Source organism: Chanodichthys erythropterus, chromosome 11, assembly GCF_024489055.1.
Source record: "Chanodichthys erythropterus isolate Z2021 chromosome 11, ASM2448905v1, whole genome shotgun sequence".
NCBI lineage: Eukaryota > Metazoa > Chordata > Actinopteri > Cypriniformes > Xenocyprididae > Chanodichthys > Chanodichthys erythropterus.
In genome coordinates, this window is record NC_090231.1 from 42,755,126 (window position 1) to 42,762,446 (window position 7,321).

Sequence of the window (7,321 nt, forward strand, 5' to 3'; positions counted from 1 at the left end):
GTAGAGTTAAAGACAGTGGCAGTGGCGGCTACACGACAGGTGTTGTAGTCATTGGGGGTTCTCAAATGCGCACTACGCTCACATAAAGCCAAAGACAGTGGCAGTGGCGGCCTGGCGACTGGAGTTGAAGTCGTTGGTGTTTCTCAAGCGTACACCACGCTCACATAGAGCTAAAGACAGCAGCAATGGTGACCTGGCGACTGGAGTTATGATGGAAGCAGCACGAGTTCAACACTCAACAGCACACCCTTCACATCCAGGTGCACAGGGGCGGAGCTTACCCTTGGGAGAAGAGAAAGACCAAAATTAATACAAAGAAAAAGTACACACCACACTAAACATATAAATAATAAATACAAAGGCTTGGACCGTAACATTACTCACCTTCATGTCATTCCAAACATGTAAGACTTTTATCTTCGGAAAACAAAGTAAGATTTTGATGGCAGAATGTAATGAGAATTAACCTCATTGGTTATGCAGCACATGGAACAACGAGTATGTGTAAATAGTGACATAATTTTTATTTTTGGGTGAACTATCCCTTTAACAAATGTGACTTATTGTAAAGTGTGACCAACTAAACTGATATTAAAAATTTGTTTCCCCCTTTTAGAATTGAACGTCTGTGGCGAGATGTCTGGCTTGGTGTAACACAGCTGTATTATGACATTCTCCACAGCCTTGAGGAAGATGGTTTGTTGGACTTATCCGATTCTCTTCATGTGTTCTGTACACACTATGTATTCATCCCACGCCTGCAGCGTGACCTCCATACTTTTTCTGAAGGCTGGGATAATCACCCATTACGGTCTGAAGGTGGACTCACCCCTAACCAGCTGTGGGTTTTGGGACACATGCAGAATTCAACCCAGGATGAGGAGGAATTGCAGGTTAAATTTTTATTAAATTCTATATACTTTTGCTGTGTTGTCAAATTATTTGTTACTGTTGCTTGAAGTATAATGCAACAGTTTTTTTCTATAATACATTTAAGAATCCGGAGCTGTTTGGCACAGACTGGGAGACATTTGACAGCGTAGATGAAGCTGGAGGAGTTCAAGTACCAGAAATTCAATGCCCGCTGACTACTGCTGCGATGGAAATTGTAAAATCAACAATTGATCCTCTTGCACCATCTGACTCTTATGGAAGAAATATTTATACATCTTTGCTTAAATATGTTAAAAGAATGTTGACAACACAATGACTGTATGAAATTATATCTGCAGTGGAAAATTTAAAAAAAGTTTGTACATATTCAGACATGCACAATAAGTAATTATTGTAAATGTTGTGAAGAAGAGATTTATAAAAATTTACATTAAGATTTTAACACAATGATTTATTGTATAGAATCTCATGACGCACATATTCAGACATGAAATAAGTTATAATTGTAAATGTTGTGTAGAAGAGATTTATAACAATTTACATAAAGATGTTAACACTTAATAAAAGGAATTATATTAATAATAGATTATCCACCCAAAACTATTTTTTGTATTGCATAGAACAGAAAATATTCATGAATAATGCATTCTACAGAGCCCCTAATGGGACAAGGTAATAGAAAAATTGAGAGGGGATAAATTTCTTTCTTCTATTATGTCCCTTTAGGTGCTCCATAGAATGTTATTCATTATCTGTGCCTTTCCAAACAAGGTATTTGTCTTTGGTTAACATTAGGAATGTGCCCTATTATTTTAACAAGAAATTATTCTAAGGAAGACAATTTTACTCTACTGCTAACAAAAGGCACTTAAAAAGCTGACCTATGCGTACTACTTAGACATTATCAAATGATTCAGCATGCCTTACAGCCATTTTCATAAATTTAAAGTCATGAAATGTTTTCAGGTGAGCTGTAGGAAAAGTAATGGTGCGAGTACATGCACTGACAGATGGAAAACAAATAGTGTGAGTTGTGTCACAATCATGAAAGAACTTGACTATGATGCTGAAGTCCCTTAGCTAATTTGGAAGAATAGGCCTGTGTCTTTGGCCTGTCATCCACTGCATGACTTTGCCAACATTCATGTCTTCACCTTGTTCTTAAAAAAAAATATATACATGTCAAGTCAACTTCATTTAGAGCTTTTTACAATACAGATTATTTCAAAGCAGCTTTACAGTGATAATAGGAAAATTAATGGACAGATTGTTTTGGCTTTACAGCAGCCAAGTTATTATCCAGCTAAAATAAAGTAAGTTTTTGATTGATTCTCTTACACTGTAAAAATCATTAGTTATTAAAGTCGGCATGAAATCAAAATCGACCTTATTTACGTTGTTAGTGCATATTAATAGTCTTGTGCTAAACAATTAACCAGTGTAAGTTAAAACACAGAAAAAAAGATTACCACAACAAACAATTTAATAAAATTCTGAAAAGTTACTTCTGGTCTGGAATGGCATTCCTTCTCTGATAACATCAGTTTGACGGCTTGAGTTGAAAACGGGTAAACCACTCTCTCTATTAATAATGAATTTAAATAAATGTGATAATTCGTTAAAAAAAAAATAAATAAAAAAAAAAACAATCCGATGGCTCTACTTTATTTAAAATGGATGGAGTGCTAGAACTAAGGAGCCGTAACTTAAGAAAATTACCATCATTTTTACCCGTCTGTTAAAAAATTACACTGTAAACATCAGTTACAGCTTTAACTTGTTTTTAACATGGCAAATAACCAAGGTATAAGAGGGATAATCCACGGCTAGGGTGGTTCTTCTCCTCTACGTTGTGCATTAAAATCCTTTAATGCATGGCTAGCCATGGATTATCCCTTACTAATTACTCACTTGCTGCAGTTGTGACAAATGCATTTGCATCTTTTGACCTAAGTGGTGCTTTAAGGCCCCATTATATCAGGGACTTAAAGGGTTAGTTCACCCAAAAATGAAAATGTCATTTGTTACTCACCTTCATGTCGTTCTACATCCGTAAGGCTTTCGTTCATCCCCAAAACACAAATTAGGATATTTTTGATGAAATTCGATGGCTTAGTGAGGCCAGTATTGGCACCAACTTAATTTACACTTTCAGTGTCCCGAAAGGTACTAAAAACATATTTAAATTAGGGATGCACCGATCCGCCTTTTTTGCTTCCGATTCCGATACCTGGGATTAAGTATCGGCGATACTGATCCGATATTCAAGTAATAAGAAAAGTGCTATGTTACCTGATAAACTGTATGCCTCACGGGCTGTGACGGTCGGCATGACAACCGCGCCACCACGGTCGTGTAGTTTCACGTTTTTTTTCGGGTGTAAGATGACATGAGTGTGAGTAACAAATTATATTTTCAATTTTGGGTGAACTAACCCTTTAACTCAAACAGACCATGGTATAATGGGGCCTTAAAGCACCACTTAGAGGTCAAAGATTTGAATGTATTTGCCACAAAAACTTCAGCGGTACCTAAGATGGTACCCATGGCAGCAAAAGACCTGGTTGAGTAACATCTGTACATGTAATAGACATACCAATATCCTCCATTTCCTGTAGGAAGTCCTGGAAAAAGTTCATGACATTCATTTCCTTGTTGTACCTTACAGAGCCCCTCTCACTTAAGCTTGGATGGCAGTTTTCCATAATGAATGCTGCATCAACCTTAAACAGACATTAACAGATTTGTTTGTATTGGAACAGATAATTCAATCAAATGAAATCATCACAGGGTTTCTGCAGGTTTTATGAAGGTACATTTTAGGGATGCTCACATTGACCGTTTAACCGTTAACCGAAAGTAAGAATTTTAACCGATTAATACTATCAGTTAAACGTTTTTTTTTTTTTTTTTTTTTTTTGCTGTTTGCTGCATGGTTAAAGAAAAATATGCTATATATACCTCTCTCTCTCTCTCTATATATATATATATATACCTATAACTCGCAGGGCGTTTCACACGTGCCAGACATATTTCGCTAAGCAACAAGCAAATTGAAACGAGCGAAAAGAAGTACTGACCATTTCGATAGAAAGGGTCAGGCGCGCCGTTGGAACGAGGGACAGGGGGGTCAGGACCCCCGCAGTTTTGAAAAGACAGAAATCGACCCCCGCACTTTTGATAAGGGCTGCTTCAATCAGTCACAATATATCATCTTTTAGCTTAGGATATTTTCTTTCAAATGAGACCATTTTCACGTTTCTGTGAGCTTTCGTTCATAAATAATCAACTGTTTTGTCGCAGATGTGAAGAAGAGGAAATGCGCTCTCGAACAGAGAAACACGCGATCTCCAAGCAATCGATCACAGCGTGCTAACGTTTTAGGACAGGTCAATGGTATATAAATCGTGGCTGAACGTTAGCGTTTGTCAATCAAGCAAAACCGTCCATTCAGAAACCGAGAAATTTGACACTTTAAGGTAAGAGGCTGATCTCTCAGATTGACGCGCGAGCCGGCTTGACTGAAGTTTTCGTGAGGATTTGTAGTTTATGGACTGTTTTGAGTTCGGTATCTATGAAGTTAAAAGCATTGATGGCATCTATAAAAGAGATATCTAAAAGCGAAACGAAAATTATTGCCTCGACCGGCGACACAGTGGGGAGGACGCACAAGAGGAGACCTGCGCGTTTAATTGGTATGTGTATAGCTACTGTAATACTGCATTTACAAAGCTTATCAGTGGCATGCACTTTGATCACGAAAGTGAAAGTGCCTTCTGCGGTCGCATCGCGGTGCCCCCGCGTTCCCATTTCTCTCGATGTGAACCGTGAGCTCCAGTCCATTACAATTTAGGGCCATGGTATACTTCATTTCCCGCATTCCGCTTAGTCTCGTGCACGAGCCTGTCAAAGAAACTCCTTTGCCCATGAGCGCAGAAAGACGCGTTCGGTATGCACACGTGCACCGTCCGTGGTCATAACAATAATAATCCTTGAGGTAGGCCTGCTATTTTTATTTGACGGAAAAAATGTCTAAAATACCGGTTGTTCAAAGCTTCAATGGATTCACCGTGTTTTTGTTTTTTCATCTTAATTTGTTAAACATTTAAGTGAAAAATATTTAGTGTAGGCCTATTTATTTTATGCCTTTTATTTAAATTATTTTTTTTTCTGTTGTCAGAAACGCTGCAGGTGCGTGACAATTTGATAATGTGAATCCAGGTTCTGTTGTTTATCTGTTCTATGCTGCTGTTTGCATGTTAAAATAAACCCGTGAAAGACAGACACTCGTCAATTGTATTTTTTATTTAATGTCATTGCCTATATATGTCATATTATCATCATATAGGCTATACAATATTATAATCTTATCAGTTAACGGTTAATAATCGGATAACGAGCGTCGGTTGTCGGTCGAGAAATTTAACCGAAATGAGCATCCCTAGTACATTTAAAGGGTTAGTTCACCTTGGAGCTGTTCTAATGTTATTTTTCGGACCACAAGTCTTACTAATGCTCGTCCACAATTTTAAAGGGTTAGTACACCCAAAAATGAAAATTCTGTCATTAATTACTCACCCTCATTGTTGGAGAGGCTTTTGGATTGTTAGGTTTGATTACAGTAATGGAGGAGTAAACCCTTCTGAGTGCCGATCAGAGCACCAGTAATGAGGAGACAGGTGATCAGGTTATACTTTTGTATTGGTAGAGAAAGGTAGGACCACAGATGTACAGTCAAAGATGTATATAGTCTGAAAAATAATAAATACAATAAAGATAATGAATAAACTAAATATATATATATATACATATATATATATATATATATATATATATATATATATATATATATATATATATATATATATATATATATATGAACAAATGAAGCTTTATATGTTTGGACAAGGACAACTCACTCTGCATTCCATCTGGGTATCTAACGGCTTGCGTCAAAGCAATAGAAAGAACGCAAACAGATTACCATCACGGCAAGGCAGAGCGTCTGCTTCGAAAGTTATGTTGGTGCTTATATTATTGGCTGGGGATATTCATCTGAACCCTGGTCCGGCCATGTTTGAACACCATACTAGCCCTGTGGAGGTGATATCTGGCTCAGGGGATACGGCGCAGATGACACTGCAGATGACTTCGTCCCTCGCTATACCGGTGCCTCACGTGGCCAAGTTGGAGGGAATGTTGGCTCTAAATCAGGAGCTATCAGATCTGTGCTACGCCGGGAAGCGGAGCGCATTGGAGCCACGTGTGAGGAATACGGGACACGGCCACGCTGGTGAGTCATCTTGCCTGTCAGATCCCCATTCAAGGACTGTGCTGGCTAGTAACCGTGAGGCCTCGACAACAGTTGTGGGTAGCGGCGTGGGCTTTCGCTCTCGATCGGGAGACGGAGCGGTGGTTAACGTGGGGCAAGCTAATCCTTATGGGGAAATCGACAATGTGTCACAAATACGCTGGGTTGGCTCGGACAGTTGTGCCACACAGAAACAGAAGCAGCATTTATTTTTTCAGACTGTGAATCATGCCCGTGTGCTTTGGGACGTTAAGTGTAAACCAAAGGGAATACTTGGCGGACATTTAAATATATGCAGCCTCATTCCCAAATGGGATCAGGTTTCTGCACTTCTTTTGGACTCAAATTTAGATGATCTTTGTTTGACAGAATCCTGGCTTCACTGTACTATACCAACTACCATGTTAGATATTGCCGGGTATCAGTGTTTTAGAAAGGATAGGAACATTGGCAAGGGAGGAGGAGTATTAATATACATCAAAGAGAAATTTAAGTGTAATGAAATTGTATTGAATACCCCTTTAGAATGTCTAGCCTTGAATGTAGTTTTATCACCTAATATGTATTTTAATATTGTTGTTCTCTACAATCCACCCTCTCATAATAGTATTTTTTATGATGAATTGAGCTATGTATTGAAACAATTAGACTCTTATAGAAAGACAATATGGTATGGTGATTTTAATATTAATTGGTCTGATAAAAGCTGTAAACAAAAATTAAAAGCATCCTTTACAAAACTTAATTATCAACAAATGATTGTAGGACCTACAAGGATAACTCGACAGACTAGGACCCTTATTGATCTTAAATTTACTAATAAGCCTGAACGTATAACACGGACTTATAATCTTTCTTCTGCCCTCGGTTGAGTGTGTGGCTACTCAGCCTATGCAGCGAGCTAAACATGCAGTAAGAGAAGGTGTGGCTCCATGAATGACTGGACACAGTTTTCTTCTTAGAGCCTTTACTGAAGACCTCTCTTTTCTGATTTTGTAAAACTGTAAACATACAAGGAAAATTTATTATTTAACAAACCAAGACACATTGCTGCGGATTTAAATGCTGGAAGTGATGAGAATTCAAGATATAAGAATCACAAGATTACATTTTAAA

The 7,321-nt window shown here is 38.0% G+C and overlaps 1 long non-coding RNA gene across 1 annotated transcript; it reads right to left on the reverse strand.

Moving 5' to 3' along the window:
- Window positions 1–3,349: 3,349 nt before the first annotated feature.
- On the reverse strand, window positions 3,350–6,597 carry LOC137030777 (uncharacterized). Its single transcript, XR_010896460.1, has 3 exons — window positions 5,814–6,597; window positions 5,473–5,645; window positions 3,350–3,617 (listed from the first exon to the last, which is right to left on the reverse strand). It is a non-coding gene; the product is annotated as an uncharacterized lncRNA (long non-coding RNA).
- Window positions 6,598–7,321: the final 724 nt, after the last annotated feature.